Source organism: Passer domesticus, chromosome 6 (assembly GCF_036417665.1).
Source record: "Passer domesticus isolate bPasDom1 chromosome 6, bPasDom1.hap1, whole genome shotgun sequence".
NCBI classification, from domain to species: domain Eukaryota; kingdom Metazoa; phylum Chordata; class Aves; order Passeriformes; family Passeridae; genus Passer; species Passer domesticus.
The window spans coordinates 61,256,919-61,276,721 of record NC_087479.1 but is presented as its reverse complement, the minus strand read 5'-3'; the positions used below and the strand labels follow the sequence as shown (position 1 = coordinate 61,276,721).

General features: G+C 41.1%; 2 long non-coding RNA genes across 2 annotated transcripts; both read right to left on the bottom strand.

Annotated features, from left to right (window-relative positions):
* Positions 1-450: 450 nt before the first annotated feature.
* On the bottom strand, positions 451-5,606 carry LOC135302203 (uncharacterized). Its single transcript, XR_010363904.1, has 3 exons — positions 5,534-5,606; positions 4,121-4,268; positions 451-3,760 (listed from the first exon to the last, which is right to left on the bottom strand). It is a non-coding gene; the product is annotated as an uncharacterized LOC135302203 (long non-coding RNA).
* A 1,523-nt stretch (positions 5,607-7,129) lies between these two features.
* Positions 7,130-18,669, bottom strand: LOC135303926 (uncharacterized). Its single transcript, XR_010365340.1, has 5 exons — positions 18,025-18,669; positions 14,207-14,285; positions 9,592-9,700; positions 8,309-8,395; positions 7,130-7,284 (listed from the first exon to the last, which is right to left on the bottom strand). It is a non-coding gene; the product is annotated as an uncharacterized LOC135303926 (long non-coding RNA).
* Positions 18,670-19,803: the final 1,134 nt, after the last annotated feature.

Below are 19,803 nucleotides of genomic sequence, written 5' to 3'. Positions count from 1 at the left end.
TAAGAAGGAAGGAATTACTTACATATGACTTTTCCCAGACTAAACAAAATACCAGTTTCTGCTATTTTAGAAATAGCAAGGCTTCAAGTAACAGTTAGCAGTTAGCCAGACACTTCTGAAAATGACAGTATTTGCTATTCTTCTCTTATTTGAAAGAGCTTTTTTGTCTTAATGTTTTGTTTCCTCTTCTATCACTTCAAACTCCAACCTGAAAAATAGGTGCTATCTATAGAGTTTTATTTAGACTTCATTACGGAATGCCAGATAAAGACTCTTCTGACCACCCTGAGGTTGGAATTCCTTTACATATTCCTTTCTCCATATTTTAGTACAAGTCTATGGACACTTCCTACTTAAAAACTCCTGTTACATGTAACACTGACATTCCCCTTAATTTCTCACAGACAGCAGCTAACAATACATTCTATTTCAACTCAATGAAAGCGAGTATAGGAAATCTCCATAAAGTCATCGGAATATTTATTTAGGAGCTGGAAAATACAGGTCAAAAACTTCACCACATTATAAAACTTGGACTTATCAAACCTTTCATCAGGAGAGTATCCCACGAAAAGACAAGTTGTTCTCAATCTTCCCTGTGAACTTCTTCTTTGCATAGAAAAATTAAAAACCATTTACCATTAGGTTGATATGGATCCTTGGAATTCAAAAATTAATCTAAGTCCTAGAGGAAATTAACATTTGTTTCTTAAAAGTAGCAAGAAGCTGGGGAGGGCCATGAGAGACAGGGAGCTCCCCAAAGGCACTGACTTCAGGGCTGCCCCCTCTGGTAGCTTTTCCCCATCTCCTACAGGTTTTGCCATTTCTGCATGCTGAATTACAAACCCATTTTTAGATGAAATATAAGATAAATATAAAGATAAAATACAAGATGCAAGGACTGGGTGACAGAATTCATAGTCTTTTTTCTGCTTCATGAACTCATCTAGCCCTCTGGGTATGCAAAGCTAGGAATTATGTAGGTTAGTGCTGCAGCAACAGAAATCCCCTTGAGGATCTACCCTCAATGCCTCAGTGCTGTGTTGCCTGAAGAAGGGCAATGGTCAGGTTATTCTACAGAACAAAGCATAAGAAAAACAATCTCCTTTTTTGCCACATAAATCACCACTGCCAAGTCAAGAAGCAAATTGTACTCTCTAATTGCAGGTTGTCAGACACAAGTATGCTTCCCAGGTCAGTGTGATAAGGAGTGGTAGTGACTAACTGATCTCACATCTAAAAACATGAGTTACTGTCTCCTTTTCCTGACTTTGAAAAGACTGAAAAGCTTGTGTCTTATTAATATGGCACACTCTTTTAGAAGTGTTTTTACATATGTAAAAATATATGTAAAAAGTGTTTAGACATATTTTTCCAGAATATTTCCAGATTAGATTTCAAGACAACCATAAACCTACTTTAGAAAATACCTTGAAAAACAGATCAGGTGTTTTTGTACAAAATGCCTTTGAGAAATGCTTAGCAGATTATGCAGCAATTTTTTCAAGGCCAAAATCAAATCTAGTCTAATAAAAAACAATTCATTGGAACTTCCTGGAGGAAAAGATAAGCAGCTGGTCCACTTAGATGACATCTTTATTCTTTCTAGGAATTTCAGGAGTATGGATGTAACAGAGATGGTCACACTCCAAAGGCAGAGTGCTTGAAAAAGCCATTTATAATCAAACTTTAATAAGCACATTGATCACTTAAAAACCGAAGTTCCCATTTTGAAAGTGAGGTAGGCACTGACAAGCTCAACTGTTCTAAAAATGTGACTCAACACCATAATCCCCTAATTCTCATGCATATATCCAATGTGAATTAAGCTTTTTATCTTTCAAGACACAGAATTATTGCAAATGGCAACTACTTTTTTTCTACCATTATTCAAGCAAATAAAGGGATTATATACACCATCTCCAGAATATATTTTTTATGTCTGAATCTGAAATTATTCCATCTTGAAGTTGGTTAAGGGCATTCTTGTCTATCTATTTGAGCAAGATGGCTTCCATAGCTGTGTGCAGTTCATAGTAGACTTCTCAAAGAGCACCAAAACCAAACTAGAAAATACAACTGCTTATGGTGGAAATGTTTATATTAAGCAATACTTTTAGTCAAACAATTTAAGTAGTCATTTCCACCAGAAGGGATTAGCAGAAAAGAGAGATGGTGGCAATACAAGTGTTTGCACCTCTTGCTAGCTGGGAAACAGAAAGAAAATTTTAGTTTCCTTCTACAGACCCATTCAAAGTAGTCTGCCAAAATCTTATCACAAAAGCCCCACTCCCCTGCTGCCAGTTAAGGGGGCTGCAAGGGAAACAATGCACAAAACCCATATTTTCTCCCCTTGCTCTCCTGGGTTATAAAGGTGCAGTTTGCAGCTTCCTCAGCCTCAACATGGAGATGCCTGTTGGGGACTTGCCTTTCAATTTTGCATTTTTCCTTGCATCCAGAAATACCTTAATGTATCAAAAGGACTTTCCATTAAATAAGTATTTTTTAAAAATTACCCAGACATTTTCTAACATTAAGCAAACTGCTGAGTTTTGGAGATGATTATTTATTTGAGGACAGATTTTCCTTTCTCTTAATTTTTGCACAGCGCTTTGCACAATAGGAGCCTAATTATATTAATGGTCCTCTGCCTCTAAAGTCTGTAAGAGACTTGGGCATCTCCATCTGTGCCAAGTCTCTAAGAACTTATTATTCTAAAAGAAAAAAACAAATATGCTAAAGCACAACATTTAAGGATCTAGCAGATTTCTAAGGATCTTCTGGAGACAATGGCAGAAATACATTGGCTCACAGAAACCAATCTGGCTCTATTTTGTTCTCATTTTGTTTCCAGACAGCATCTGATACCTTGTCTAGAAGAACTGCACTCATCTAACCTACACATACATTTATCACACACACGCTGTGATAAACTAATACCAGCATTCTGGTATAGTTATATTTAGTGATATAGTCATTAGTGACCTGAATTTGGAAGATGGGAAGTTAGGATACAATGTTTGCAAACTCAACAGGATCACTCAAAGTACTAAGTTACTCCAGGGGAAAAAACCCTCACAGTATCTACACTTGTAAATAAATATACACTTCTAAACAAATATTGTTGAATAATGCTCCTAATAGCAATGGTTGTCAATAGTGTATTTTAAATCAATGGGCTGTTGCAGTATTGGAATTTGATGATGTTTGTGCCCTTTCAGACAATTAAGTGCCTGCCTGTGCCTGCTTTCCCTGACGAGAGTCTGTAATCTTTGCTGTTGCAACATTTCAGCTGCTGATGAAACAGCCAGAGGAAGAGTGGACGTATATCTTTGAAATACACAGCAGGATTTCTCAAAAATGAACCAACAAAACTTAGAGAGAACTTTTCTACAGAACCAAAATCAAGAGAAAACTCCATGCATTACAGGGGTAAATGTACTTTGACATCTGGGAAATGCTCAGATAGGATTAAAATGGAGGGCGAGAAAATAATCAATACAGAAAAGAGTCCATATACACATAGGGTTCCCTCAATTAAAAGTATTTTTCCTTTGTTGTTTTATTCCACATTATGCGTATCAAGCTTATACAATGTCTGGACAACTAACTGTGATTCTTTGCCATGGTCCACATTAGAAGAAACAGGTATTGTATTAATTTATTTGCAGAAAATCACTTGGTGAAAGTCCACATCGAAGTCTTTCTGTCCCAGATGAACGGCTGAAGGTTGGGGTAGCAAACAGATGATGGTTTCAGACTGGTGATTTCATGGCAAGGAAACAAACAGGGAGTCCTCTGTAGCATCATGCTACCAGAATTTTAAGAAATTCTTTCCCAAAAGGTTTTGCTGGTATTTTACTATTGATGAGATTTCTGTGCATGCAGAAAGTACCCTTTATGCAAAGGTGGGCATCACAAGAGCTGCACAGATGAGGGGAATCCCCTTCCTCACCCTCACCTGCTGCCCAGGCTGCTTTCAGATGCAGCCCAGGACATGGCTGGTTTTGGGGGCTGCAAGGGCAGATGGGTGGTCTTGGGTGGTGCCTCATGCACCAGCACCACCAAGTCCCTCTCGGAAGGGTTGTTTATTATAACACTAAGCACAAGGCAATCTCACCTCCTAGCCAAGGCACTGGCATTCCCTGGTGCAACTAAAAATAACAAAGACTACTGGCAGGACTGCTCTCAGCTCTCCTGGAAACAGCGCCTGCTCCATAAATGACGGTCAGTGTTCACTCTTTGGGTAGAACCATCTCCCTTCTCATCTGAGAAACGTGACAAGATTAGAGGGTTTCTATTAGAATTAGAATTAGAATTAGAATTAGAATTAGAATTAGAATTAGAGTTAGAATTAGAATTATTCATCATCCTTGAGCCACCTCAGGCCTTCAAAATATTTTAAACCAAAAAGGAATGTTTAGTTTTACCCTGCAAAGGGTATTTAATTAAGAAAAAAAAATTCTCAGAAACCATTGTGAAGCACTGTCACGGGCTGCCCAGGGAAGCAGCAGAGTCACCAACCCTGGAGGTATATATCGGGCTAATGGCTGGGCTGGATGCTTTCAGAGGACTTTCTAAGCTGAAGTACTCGGTGGCAGTGGCAGCTCTAGCCGGGCGTGTCCCATAAGAACACCCCTTGCCATGGTGTCCAAGCCACGGTGTCCCATAGCAATGCCACCCTCACGGTGTCCCAAGGACCATGCCCCGCAGGAACAGCCCCTCACGGTGTCCCACGGACCGTGTCCCACAGGAACAGCCCCTCACGGTGTCCCACGGACCGTGTCCCACAGGAACAGCCCCTCACGGTGTCCCACGGACCGTGTCCCACAGGAACAGCCCCTCACGGTGTCCCACGGGCCGTGTCCCACAGGAACAGCCCCATCACGGTGTCCCACGTCCCACGGGCCGTGTCCCACAGGAACAGCCCCTCACGGTGTCCCACGGGCCGTGTCCCACAGGAACAGCCCCTCACGGTGTCCCACGGACCGTGTCCCACAGGAACAGCCCCTCACGGTGTCCCACGGGCCGTGTCCCACAGGAACAGCCCCATCACGGTGTCCCACGTCCCACGGGCCGTGTCCCACAGGAACAGCCCCTCACGGTGTCCCACGGGCCGTGTCCCACAGGAACAGCCCCTCACGGTGTCCCACGGACCGTGTCCCACAGGAACAGCCCCTCACGGTGTCCCACGGGCCGTGTCCCACAGGAACAGCCCCATCACGGTGTCCCACGTCCCACGGGCCGTGTCCCACAGGAACAGCCCCTCACGGTGTCCCCCAAGCCGTGTCCCACAGGAACAGCCCCATCACGGTGTCCCACGTCCCACGGGCCGTGTCCCACAGGAACAGCCCCTCACGGTGTCACCCGGGCCGTGTCCCACAGGAACAGCCCCTCACGGTGTCCCACGGGCCGTGTCCCACAGGAACGGCCCCTCACGGTGTCCCACGGGCCGTGTCCCACAGGAACGCCCCCTCACGGTGTCCCACGGGCCGTGTCCCACAGGAACAGCCCCTCACGGTGTCCCACGGACCGTGTCCCACAGGAACGGCCCCTCACGGTGTCCCACAGAGCTCCCACCGCCTCAGCGCGAGGCTTTTCCCTGCCACAGAGCGCGGGCTGACAGCGCCCCCTGCCGTCAAACAGCGGTAAACTCACCGAGGGGCTTTCGCTGCTTCCGCTTTATATACTGCGCTGGTTTCGGCTGAGATAGAATTAATTTTCTTCCTAGTAGCTGTAGAGGGCTGTGTTTTGGATTCAGTATAAGGGCAATGCTAATAACACACTGGTGCTGTTATTGTTGCTAAGTAGGGCTTAACGTAAGTCAAGGATTCTCGGTGTCTCATCTTTTCACAAGCAGCCGCTAAGGGAGCGTGGCCAGGACAGTGACCTGAACCAGCCAAGAGGATACTCACGCCATGCCCACTGTGTAAACTGGGGAGTTACCTGGGAGTGGGGCTGGTTGTGCTTTGGGGATGAGTTTGGCATGGATCAGCAGGTGCTGATCCATGTAATGCTATTATGTATCACTTGTCTTTCTTGGGTTTTATTTCTTTCTTCCCCATCCCCCTTTAATCACTATTTTTACTATTATTATTACATTATACATTATATTTTACTTTGTTTCAGTTATTAAAGTGAACCCACTGGTTTCACTGTTTTTTTTCCCTAATTCTGCTCGTCCAAACAGGTTCGGAGGGAGAAGTGAGTCAGAGCTCTGTGGTAATTTGTTGCCAGCTGGAGTTAAACCATGACATCTGGGCACAGTTTCCTATGTCTGTGCCCACTCTGTGTTTTCCAGTGGCTCCCAGAGCAGTGTGTCCATCACCACGTGCACGACCGCAGGTGCCTGTGCCAACCACAGCAGTGCTCACCCAGCTGTGGCAGAGCTGGCACCACGCTCACGCACACTGCTGCAAATGGCCTTTCCTCGCTCCAGCGTTTTGCTTGTGAGGAGAGGAGTTTAACTAACACCTGTTCTGTCTGCATGGCTACAGCCAGGGTGCCCGATGGGGATCCTTGGCAGCTGGCCCAGCCCTACCATCCCAGCCAGAAGCAGGGCATTGGGGCAGCCCAGCCTTGGGCACCGGGCACCTCCATGGGGATGGGGATGGGCTGAAGCCAGCCTGGGACACAGAATCATAGAATAGCTTAGGTTGGATATGTTAAAACTCGTCTCATTCCAATGCCCTGCCATGGGCAGGGACATCTTCCACTAGATCAGGTTGCTCCAAGCCTCATTCAACCTTGCCTTGAGCACTTCCAGGGATGGAGCATCCACAACTTCTCTGAACAACTTGTGACAGGGTTTCATCACCCTCACTGTAAAAAAATGCACCAATTCTAGTCTGCTCTGGTGCCCAACCAAACCCTGAAATGAACATCTCATAATCACAAGTTTTTAGCATTTGTTATCTCATCCACAAATTTATACTGAAAACACATTTCAGTAGTCAAACATAAAGCTGTCAGTTTGTGTCCACTGTAGATAGAATTTTTTTTAATAAATTAACAAATAAAAGCATGATTATAGAGTATAACTATGCAATTGGAACTTCAGAAATAGTCCCTTAATCAGTTTATATAGGGTAATATCAAGCATCTAAGAAATAATACAGTAAAACAAGTATTTAAGTCACTGGAAGGTTTTAATTTTGGCAGGACTGCTTTCCCTTTTATAAAAAGAACAGAACAAATTTCTCAAAATGTTTCATGTCAGTACTTGCCGTTCTTCTTTCACAACAGCAGGAGAGAAAAATATTTTCTAATGCCCAAAAATGACATCTGTGAAAAAAAACCCAAACCTGTATTAACAAGAATTAAAAGAACATCTAGTACAATTTATTCACAGATATGTCCTTAATAGACTAAATTTGCATTGTAAAATCTTTTTCTACCCAGTTTATATAACACAGAAAATTACATTATTGATACTTGTGTTAAATCAGCTTTGCTTAGTAAATCAGACTCCTGCTATGCTCAGCAGATGGACACATTTCTGTTGCATGTAGGGACTCTATCAGTCAGCCATCTGCGAACGTCTTATCAGCACATTCATCCTTGCCATCTGATTTTCATTTAAGAGCATCACTACCAGTAGTTAGATTTAAAAGGTTGAGAAAGCAGTCAGGTCACCAGAACACTCTTCCGTTACACAGCCTATCTCAGAGAGCCCTTGCCACAGATTTGAAACTGGTGCTGCAGGCAGAGAGCAACAGAGAGAATTCAAGTAGAAGTCATCTTCCCAGAACAGCATTTGGAATATGACTTGAGGAGGCACATAGTAGCATCAACCAAATTAACATTTTCAGCATTATTGACACTACAAGATATATTACTCCCTGTTCAATTTAAAAAGATTCCCTGGGGAAATTTTTAAGGGGTGATTACTTTATTGGTTGTTATTGAGTAGAACCTTTTGACAGCTTGTAGGGAATGTCTGAATAACAAAAGCCTTGATAGAAAGAGATCAAGAGACCCCTGGTGACTGATTGGGATGGCATTGATTTGATTTTAGCATGATGCATTTAGTTTCCATTGTTAAAAGAATACAGCAGATTCATTTACAGAATGGATAGCAACTGTGGTGCTGTGACACAACCTAGAGCCCTGCACTGCACACAGCTCTTGCTCTAGTAAGCAATTAATTTCATCAATATTACTATGTGCAGCTGGATTTCTCTGAGAAGGAAGCACTAGGGCTGAACCTTACAACTTCGATACTTGATATTCACAGAATCACTACACTAATGTATCACAGTGGCTGTGAGGTGAAGAAAGAAGGAACGATGAAAAAGATTTCTATTACCTTTAAGCTCATGAATAACCTTCTTCCAGCTCAAAGAAACCAGTGAACATTCCTGTATAAGCAGGATATAGAAACAATAGAAGCATTCTGGCAAATATAAAAACAGAGTGAATTAGAGTCAGGTAGTTATGTAATCTAAGTGGTAGTCTTGGCATTAAAATACAAAACACAAGTCTAGCCAACAAGTAACTAAACACAAAGTTAAGCACTGATAAGACAATTTTTTTAATTTTTTTTTTTTCTGAGAAAGAGAGAGGCTAGGACAATGGAGACAGGAAAGACCATAAGGTTAATAAACTGACCCAGACACTACAGCATTTATAGAGCTATGTATAGACATCAGCTTCCTTTAATATGCTGATAAACAGAAATTTTAGAAAAGCAAAAGTGCATCGAGTTTTACAGGATTACATCAGCAGCAGCATTTGCTAATTGCCATAACCCCTAAGTCTCTCATTTAGATGTAGTCAGTATTCCAAAGTTGTATTGCTGCTGACAAAATGGCTTTCCCTTTTCAAAGAAAATGTTGAATATTCTGTTACACCAAGAAACAATTGATGGAGGGACATTATGTACACAGAGGTGCTTGAGATCAACTTATCTGAAGCTTAAATTAAAAACTGAAGATTTCTTTTTAGAAGGACTTAAATATGTCCTAAATAAATGCCTCCAAAAGTCAGTTATTTCAATTCAGATGAAACTCTCTCTGCTGGCAGGGCAGCAGCTATATGTATTCTAGACTGAGAACTACACTGTAATACTTTTCTACTATGGTTTTAAAAGTTCCCTCTTCTCATGTGTTTATTTTGCACTCCCTAGTTCCCTGACAAACATATAGTTGTGGCAACCTTGTTGATCATCTCTACTATTCCAACCTGCAATCACTGAGAATCTAATATATTACCATGTGAAGGAAGCAAAGAATTTTCATTCAGTCTGTTAGCATTTCAGGGCACATAAAATCTGAATTGTTGAATCCTAGATTTCACCTGTGCCTTAATGTGAATTGATCATTAATCCCACATCTGTACTACATAGTGGGATTTGGCAAAAAATTATGCCAGGCAAATATTAAGATTATACAAACCAAAGGAAGACTGAAATCTCTTTCTCCAAGCACACAAATATTATTCAGCAGGAATAGCATTTGTCTCACTGTTTTTTGACTCACCCACACTTTGCTGTGTATAGCTACTGCAATTATCTCTCTCTGTATTACATATGCTAATATAATTTTTGGTAGTGTGTTGTAGTCATCCATAATTCACTCCTGCCATTCTAACCTGTATGCCTGTGGGGCTGAAAAACACAGCTGGCTTTCGAATACACCAGATGAACGTCCAAACCAGTGGATTAGAGTCACTTTCCTTAATCTTGACTCTGTTAACAAGTCTGTAGAACAAAACATGTTTAACAGCAAGAGATTCCATGGGGTAGGAGATATTCTCAAGCAATAGCTCTAACTCATCATTTCTGCTGATCTGGCATTTCTCTGTTGCCAGGTTAGTATCTTCATCATTGCATTATATAATTAACCTTGGGCCAATTCTCTCTTGTTTTGGTCAGAATATAAGCAACCATTTTTATAGAACAAAAAGGTCTCAAGAATAGCAAACTTCTTACTAAAAGAATCAACTTCAAATGATTAACACTAGCCCTTGAAAATAAAGTTGGGCCTTGAATTTGAATGATGTGTCTGTTATTTCAGATCTGAATCCAAAAAAAGGCCAGTGACTGTGAATGTCTAAATGGTGGATAAAACACACACAAAAAATATTGCTGAGTGTTCCCCAAACGAGAGCTTTGTGCATCTTTCTAACTAGTCTGTGCCCAGGAGGAGCAATTCAAGGGAGCTGCATGAGGTACTGCTGTGCAACTCCATCCTTCTACACGGCTGTGTGCTGGGAGAGCCAGAAACAAGGCACTAATACTTCCTGAAAAGCATTTAACAGTGGAGGAAAGGAAGAACACACTTCTTCACATTAAACCAAATCAAAACACCATTTTCCAGACCCTATACACAGATGACTGCACCGAGCAAACTGGATGATCATTTTATGGTGAGCTACAGCCATGGGTGTCATATGGCAAGAAGTATCTGGCAGCCAAGGAGCAGCAGCAAAGATGAGCATCACTGAAAGAATGATTGATTGCAAGCAAAGAAGAAAGAAATTACATAGGATAGCATCTTCTTCTGGGGACAATATTCTTCTTTGTGCTTTTTAGGCACAAGACAAAACCTCTGGAAATGTCAGAAGCTAATTTAAAAGCAATGAAAATTATTTCTAACTTGTCATATCAAACCCTTACAGAAAAGCATCTCTATTCATTGTGCAATGCCTGTAATGCCTAAAGATCTTCTCAATTATATTTGTTTTCCAGTTGATTCTCCTCATCTAAGAAAGAAATGCATTGCTATCTCAAAAGAAATGCTTCTGACAAGTTTCTTCTCTTTTTCAATGGCATTATAACAGTAACAAAAAACCTTGAGCCATTAACTTCAGTGCAAATTTTATCTGAAAATGGGCAAACTAAACATATTAGGATTAGGTCCATAGAATTTGCACCACCATTAGTTTCAAATGGATAAATATTTTTTCTCTCTGAATGATATCGCAATACTTCCAAAAGGGAACATGTTGGGACCAAAGGATGACAGGATCAGCAACAACCCACAGCAGTCTGATGTGAAACTTTCTATATAATCAAACGTTAAATTTCAAATACTTGCAGACAAAGAGACAGAGGTGTATTCAAAGGTGACATAAAGTGCTTCCTCCTCCCCAGGGGTAAATGCTGGACACTAGGAGACTGCCGTGACAGCACCTATCTCCTGAACCATCAATCTCTGATTCAGAAAGCAGGAAATCTAGTTTTGCTGGGATGGAAAAGGAAGAACATGTGTCTGCTTTTCTGCAAGAAAAGCAGAAGGCCAGAAGCAGGAAAAACCCTTTACTGACACCATGCCCTCACCTCCTTCTTAAGGGAAAACCACGGAAATTTCAAGAGGAAAATATATTCTGAGCTGGCAGGGACAGAGTGATGAACAAACATAAGGGTAGGAGGGAAGGTTTCTTCAGGGAGGAATTGAAAGAAGGGTGATATGAGGATCCAGTGGAAGGGGAAGAGATCTGGAGGTGGGTAAGAAGAGCTAGGCAGTACCAGCAGGATAAAAAGAGAGAACAGAAATAAAGAAGGCTCTGGGAAGTTGACTTACATGCCAGAGGAATTCTTGGTAAAAAAAAGTTTGGCATTCACTGACATAAAACACTGTATGTGATATGGTACAAACCGACACGAATCATTATTGGGATCATAGATAATTTCAGTCTATGTAGAAGTGTGAGACTGAAACAGGAAATTAACAAAATAAAAGTTGTAAAGTATGAAGGAAAGTAGAGAGATGACTTGTTTTTCTCAAATCATATTTTTACATACAGAGAGGAAAACATTTTCATTCTGAAATATTAAGAAAAATCAATTAAGAAGAAAAAAAAGTCTCAATTGAAGGAAACTTTTGAATTAATACCTTGTTCTGTGGTCTGTCTTTCCAGTCCCTTTTCCTTGTTCCAACTACACTTTCAACATCTAAATGTGTATTTTAGACATATATGTCTAATAAGCCCTAGCTATTGAGTGTGCCCATCACATATAAGAATCACTACCTTGCCAGCTATGGTATCTAAGTCTTGTTCAGGCTCTGTACTGGATGAATAACTTATTGTTATTTAAGCCTCTTGCCATCAGAAAAGAAGTCTTACCTCTTGTCATGTCAACAACACAGCAGGACAGCTGGAAGGTGGTCCAGAAGCAAAGCTGCTAAAGACCAAGGCTGACTAGACCACATCAAAGCAGTGCCTTTTGAATTCACAAGAGTGAAAAATTAGAAAGGAACTAGCAGGAGAACAGGTCAGGTTTTTATAACTGGGTGACATTAAATTGTACATGAGGTAGTTCAGTTTTAGGATAAGAAAGTACAAATGAAGATAGAAAAGAATACTAAGTTAAGGTCAGGTTACTCTGACAGGAGTTAAATACACCACTGTTAGGGACTGTAAGGCAATTGTGATCCCCTTCCTGTTCATGGTTCCTGCTGGTTATTTTGCATTTTGAAACAGCCAGGGTCCTAGACAAGCCATTTGTTTGGATTTGGCTCAGATACATCTACACCCTGCTGAACACCCAACTTATTTCCCTAGCAAAAATGATAGCATCTTGAAATGTATCACTAGAAACAATTTGTTGCACATAGCCAAGCTCATTTGGCGAAGTTCACAACATACAATAAAACTGAGGACAGTCTCTGCACATTTTTCATGCAACTCACCCCAGACCCTATTTCATGACAGTCCTTGCCTGCTAGATAAGCAACTGCTGAGGTGTATAGTGTAAAAACAGAGTGATATTCCTGTTGTTAATAATTTTATCACTGAAACTTGAATCGATATATTATCACTGGACTGTTTCAATCAAATTAATTATGAGTATTGACAAGGAGAACTGTTATAGAAGAGTAGTTGATGACAATTGGCACTGCAATGGTTTTTTATCTGTTTTAAAATCAGCCAGTGTTAGGAATCCACACAGGTAAAGTTTCAAATCCAGCTACTCACACAGCATGCAGGCATTGTCACTGCGCTTGATTCAACAGATTAACACACTGAGGAACGTAACTATGTGTCAAGAGTTCCTTGTGAGAGAAAGGCAATAGAAAGAATTACAAAATCTCAAGCTCTAAAAACAATGAATGGCATTAACAAGGAAAAAAATTGTGGAAGAATACAGGAGAAATGTGAAATGGGTTTCTCAAAATGTAAAAAAAAGTGCCCTTGAAGCAGCAAAGGAGACCGACCATGCTTCAGGAAAGGACTGTATTCAAGTTGCTGGTCTTTGGAGGAGGAAGCTCTCTTGTACAGTTCAGTAAGATGTACCACAGTAAAACAATAGTAATAATCAATTCTCCACTACCTGGTAAGACTGCTAAAAGGACCAGTGTTAAGAAAGATTGATTAAAGCACATGCTGCAACTGCTGTTAACCCTGAAAACATATGCAGTTGCACTGTATTAGAGAATATGAGCCCAAATTTAGCAGCAAAGCGGGATCTTGAAAATTAATTCAGAACAAATATTAACAGATGTCTACAAAAGGCATTATAGCAGAAGAAGGAAAAAAAGATTTTAAACGTAAGTTCTGGGGCATGCAGATAGAAAAACAATGATGGACTCACAGACCACTAAGGTCTGTAGTATGGAGATATTAAAATACAGTCAGAAATATTATTTTAAAATAACATGGATGTTCATAAAGGTAAAAGAGAAATACTCTGCCAGTTTCAGCTTTCATTTGAGCATGACAAGGAAATGTGTTAGGAGAATATCAATTTCACAAATAGAAACAGAGGGATGAAGCTTAAGAATGCCATCACTTTGTGAAAGTTAAGAAAAAAAAAGGTAAAATTAGGCAGGCCAAGGCAAGGTTTGCTGATGAAGATGGGGCCTCGTTGGCTAATGATTGATAACAGCAGCAATACTGACAGTTCTAAAAAAAATGTCATTCCATTTTAATTCTCAATGTGCCAGACTCAGGAAAATTAAATCACATCAGAAGCCACAGACTTATTACTGAAAGGTCAACTTTTATGAAACTTTTCCTCAAAAGTTTTAGTAAAGAGATTAAACAAGCCTACTCCATTAACTTGAGTCAGACGAGTTTTACGGGAACATCAGAGAAAAATGAGCTAAGAATTATTCTACTTAGAGACACTAAGAGACATAAGGCTTTGCCTCTATTTCCAGAGATCGCCTGGAAATCAAAATGTAAATGGCCTTGAATATTCATATAATTAAAGACTTTTGTCAAAACATGCTAAACAGAAAAATGAAGTAGCATCACTTGCCTTAATTCATGTAGGAATGGTTCAGGAAAGCCAGCGTTATCCCTCCCATGTAATGTCACATTAACTCCTCTGATGCACCCTTTGGAACAGATGGGACAAGGGATGAGCAAATTCAGAGCCAGAATCAGCCCACTGCGCTAGCAAATCTTGGTACTGTAGCTTCTTCAGTAACTCACAGAATAGCATGGAGGAAAATATGATCACTGACTCCCTATGCAACCGACTGGTTTTAAAAGCCCAGCCAAAAAGTGCTGTCTGTTTTATACTAGCTCATTTCTTGACCCATGCACAGTTTAAAAGCGTGAAGCCCAGACTATGTCTCTGAGAAGCTGTATAGGATTGTGCTGGAGAACAGTGAGAAAACTGAGGTTTGATTAAAAAAATAAATAAATAAAATCAAGACTAGACTTTAAGGCCTAGCTTGGGGAAAAAACAACAGGAGTTCTTGAAAAATAGACCTACTAACATACTCGCAGTACCACAGTTTGTTTATCAGATTATACAAATATCACTTTCTCTCCTTTATAATACATTGGTCTATCAACAAGTACCTGTCTGTTCATCTTTTATGTTCAAAGATAAGGATAAGCCCAGTAATCTCAAGCATTTGACAAGTAAACCAATACCAGTTATTTTAGCAGACTGACTTACCTGAAGATATAACTCAAAGGAAACCATCCAAAAGTATACGATAAGTAACAAATTCAGCAATCAGGAAAAATCGTCAACAATTAACATAGTAAGACTTGAGGATTTCAGAATTTCGGAAATTAACCAATTAGTAACTACCATGGAACATTTTTGCCTCTTTTCACATTTGAACTGGTGTGAAAAAGTTGAATTTTAAAAATGAGAGGAACAAAAAATGACAAATGAGACTCTTCCTCGTATATTATGCAATTGAAAGGATATCCAAGAGGCAACAGTTAGAAAGCCCAATTAATTTGTCTTCTACTAAGCAATACAATTTGCAATTCATGAAAAGAACTGTATTATGGACAGTAGCAATGATCTCAAGAAAAGAGATTTGACTCTTATTAGAGATACATAACTCCTGTAATGTATTCAGCCAACTGACAACAAAGAAGAATTAAGATTTTGAGAGGCAGCCACTGAAAAAATGTTCAAATGGCAAATTGGCTCTACAGATACTACAGAATAACATGTTGGCCTCTTTGTGTTACACTTTGGCTTTCCTACCTGAAGTCAGAGGTAAACAGCAAAAAAGGAAATTTTATTGATGGCACCAGTAGACCTCTTTGAAAGGAGATGAATCACCTTGCATTTTTGAGGGCTTTTAGGTATTCCCCTGAACTTTTAAATTAACATTTTAATTTAATATTACATTTTTCTTATTTGTTGCTTCTATTCTTTTTCACTCCGTTCCTCACAGGCTCTGCTTTTTTCTGTTTAGAATCTGTACATAAATTATTACGTTATATTGATTTCATCCTACTATTTATGCTTCTGATCTTAAAGTACTCATTTTTAGATTTTTTTTCTTTTTTTTTAAATTTGCCACCTTACTTTTTGCTCAATGCTTCCAATTCTGTTTGATGTGGCTGCGGGTGCCTGTGTGTTTAATGACTCCTGCTGCTCCTGGATGCTTATCATGTTTGCAGAACTCACACAACTGATCTGTATGCCCAGGCTGAGCTCTGTCCAGGCCAGCTGGGGCAGCCCTGACAACTCTGCCTAAGGGTCCCCCTGGGTGGAGAAATAAGTGCTGCATTACTCAGACAGGAGCTGGGATAGGTTTCAGCTATAGCTAGGGACTGAGGAAAGGCTGGAAACCATACAGGCACTGCACCTCACACAGCTGCATGGAGAAATTGCGAAAATGAGGAGGAAACTGAAGTGCTGCAGCAACTAAGAGCTTCCACTCCTCAGTTTTGTCAGAAAGAGAAACAAAACTTGTATTGAGTAGTACTGGATCAAGGCTGACATCATCCATCATCATAATTAATTTACCTCCTGTGCTGCCTTCCAGCATATATCAGCGTTTTGACATCCACTGGGGTACAGGCCAGCACAGGCCAGACAACAGCTCCTTGAAGCATGCAGCTGTTAGGAAATGGTGTCAGCCAGTGCACAGCCCCAAGACACTGGGAAAACATGTTTGGGTAGGGAAGGTTGTTGCAGAAACACCTTAGTCACCTTCCTTTTTCTCTATGACCAGCCAACAGTCACCTTCCTTTTTCTCTATGACCATCCCCAAGACTCTAGGGAAACTTGTGTGTTTGGGTAGGGTAGGTTATTGCAGAAACACCTTAGTCACCTTCCTTTTTCTCTGCGACCAGCCAACAGGCTTCCCTGAGGCAGACAGCCCTACACACCTTCATTTGCTTGCTCTTAGAAATGCTATTTTTCTCCTCGTCACTAATCTCCATAGAAAATTGCACTTTTTTTTTTCCCTGGCCCATCTATCTTCACTAATTTCTGATTAGAGGCGGTGCCTGTGAACCTACGACTAGACCACCACAGATAGAGGCCTTTGCAGCTTCATGCCTCTGCTTTTGCAGGGGACAAGGAGAATGGGACTGATGGCAAAAATTGTCAAATTTGGAAGCTGCATGAAGTTTTAAAGGATGAAAACCTTCAGCCAAGGCATTGGAGCTAAAGTGCAGAGTCTACTCAAGAAAATCAGCTGAAAAGAGATATGTAGCTTGATAATTTGATATTCAAGAAGCTAACATGGAAAGGATGCTTCCTTATTTTATGTTGTTTATAAGAGTGCTATATATGTGTACTGCAATGAATGGAAGCTTTGGAAACCAAATATTGGTCTATCAAATATACAGAATTTAACAAACGTTTATAACAGCAAATATGAAATGTGTTCTTAAAGCTCATATTATAACTATTACTATAGCTATCATCTCTGCATGGAAAATGTTAAAAACAGCAGAGAAGAAGAGGTCACTCAATACTGTACTTATGAATAGACAATCACTTGTACAATTATTTCTGTCACTATCACTACCCTGCCAGCTACATAAGCTGTGTTTGAATATTGCAAAAAGTAATATACTAATATGCATACTGAGAGGTTTAGCTTTTTCTAGAATTTTTTGCCAAAAAGATGATATCTCTTGATATCATTTAATACACTTTGTAATAAAATATGTAAGTAAGGACAGCTTAAAATGGGCATTTGTGAGAGATGTACAAGTTATTAAAAGCTGCATACAAGAAATTGTGGTTAAAAAATGTGCTTGTGATGACAGAATTTTGTGTGTCTCTCTTATGTAACTGTAGGTTTTTCATTCTCTTGTAGTTTCACGAAATCTTTATAATTCAGTTCTGCTTTAGTTTCTGAGGTATTAATGCACACTGAACTAAACTGATTTTGTTAATATTTTTGCCAGAGCTACTGACCTCCCTGCATCATTTCAATGCTTTGACTTCACACGTCGGACTCAGTGACTCATTCTATAATCCTCTGTGTAAAAAAATACTGTAATGTGACTTTATTCAAACTACTTATCACCTTGGGATGATCAACAGACACCAGATAAAAAAGCAAAATGAAGCGTTAGGAGCCAGCACCCCTATCGTCACAGGAGACAAGACTATCACCACCAGAGGGCACTAAACCCTGAGAAACCAAATTGACGGGACGAGCCAAAATACACATGATTTCACCAGAACGACACAGGAATTTAGTATGATGCAATTTCTTATCTTAACATTGCAATTTAAGAGCCAGAACTGATGGAGTGGCCTTCTCCCAATCCCACCCTATTCGGTAATCTGTTCTGGGAGTGTACCTACATCAGTGCACAACCCGTCACAATTAAACACTGAACTTCACTTACACTGTTTAGGAGCAGTTTAGCAAAATCAGTGGAACTATGCCCATGGTGACATGACGAGAGCGAAGTATGAAGCCTCACACTTTGTTACTGAGCAGATTTTGTACATATTCAAGCACCCTTAAGAATCTCTCTACCAGCAAGAAAGACATTCCTTCTCTCGACTCCCCAAAACACACCAAAGCAATTTTTTCTTGTAGGGTTGGGGGTTTTTTGTTTGTTTTGGGGTTTTTTGTTTTGTTTGGTTTATTGCTTGTTTGTTTGGGGTTTGTTTGTTTGTGGGTTTTGATTGTTTTTATTTGTTTTGTTTTGGGGGTTCTTTTGGGTTTTGGGTGGGTTGGTTTGTTTTTGGTTTTTGGGGTTTGGTTTTTTGGGAGAGTTGTGGGGGGTTTTTTTGGAGGGTTGTTTGCTTTTGGTTTTGGGGTTTTTTTGGTCGTTGTTGGGTTTGTGGGGTTTTGTTGAGGGGGTTGGGGCGTGGAGGGTGAGATGGTTTCTTTGAACTGTCGCTTTAAGAAGGCTTTGATGGCAGCTGTAAACCGGGCAATCCAGTTAAGGGAGCGTAACTGCGAGATTACAGAACTAGAACGTCTGCGTGCTGCCGAAAGGGGACCCGGGCGGCCGTGCAGGCCTGCAGCTCCCCAGCAGCCCCTCCGAGGTCCCGCTGTGCCCTCAGGGCGGAGCGCGGCCGCCTCAGCGCGGCTCCTGCCGGGGGCCGCGCCCTGCGCCTTCCTTCCCCTGCGGACACTGCAAACCCAGCGCTGGGTTCTACTTCTGCTTTTGTCGGTGTGTAGTAACTCTGGCCAAGAGAAACACCTATCTAAGTCATCTGTTTGTTTAGACACTGTAAGTGTTTATGGCTGTCTGCGCTGCATTCTGCAATTTCAGCTGACTGAAAAGTGATGACGTAGGAAAAAATGCGGTGACTAATGATGACCTTTTTGCATACTTTGTAAAGTTTTTACTTCCCTTGAGAAGCGTTGGCACTCTGCCGCGTCGCACCACAGCTCTTTATGACACTCCCTTTCCGTTTCCTGACGGATTTAGGGCTGTAGCGGGCACAAAGAATCAGCTGTCTCTCCATACACAAATTCACATGCCCATCGGCAAGCCTTGCTGTGTTTCTGAGCCTCTGACCATGGTGTTCGAGCAGCTGGGTTTCCCTGAGGAGCTGCGTGTAATGGGAAACGAGTCAGATCTCAAACAGCCACTGAGTAATGTGCAGGAAGAGTTTGCGGAGCGCAGACTGAAACACTGACAAGCTGGGAGTTCCCTTGGGCTTTCCCTTTCGACAAATTACACTCTTTCCTTGCAGTGGCAAGCTCCAAGGGAGCACAGGGTACCTCATCCATCCCTGAGTCCTCCCTAGTTGGCTGCTCCCTCTCCACACCGACAGCAGCCCTGGTGTGGCAGCCTGACACCAGGAGAGGCTGATCCCCTCCACTCACAGCAGCTGTCCTGTGATCTCACACACTTCAGAGTGTTGAAACTTTAACAGATGTCATTGCCTAGGTGTGTTGGTTTGCACAGCCTGGCTTTTGGGAGCACAGGGGGCCACAGAGGTGGCTCCTGTGAGAAGCTCCTTGAAGCTTCCACCATGTCCAACAAAGCCAATGGCTGATGGCTCTGAAGATGGACATGCTGCTGGCCAAGACTGGGAAATTAGAGAGGCTGGTAACATCTCTGTCATGGTAAATTTAAGAAGCAAATCACAACAAAGTGGGGCATGGACAATGTTTTTCTAGCCAGAGAAGTAGGTGAGAACATGTGAGGGAAAGATCGTGG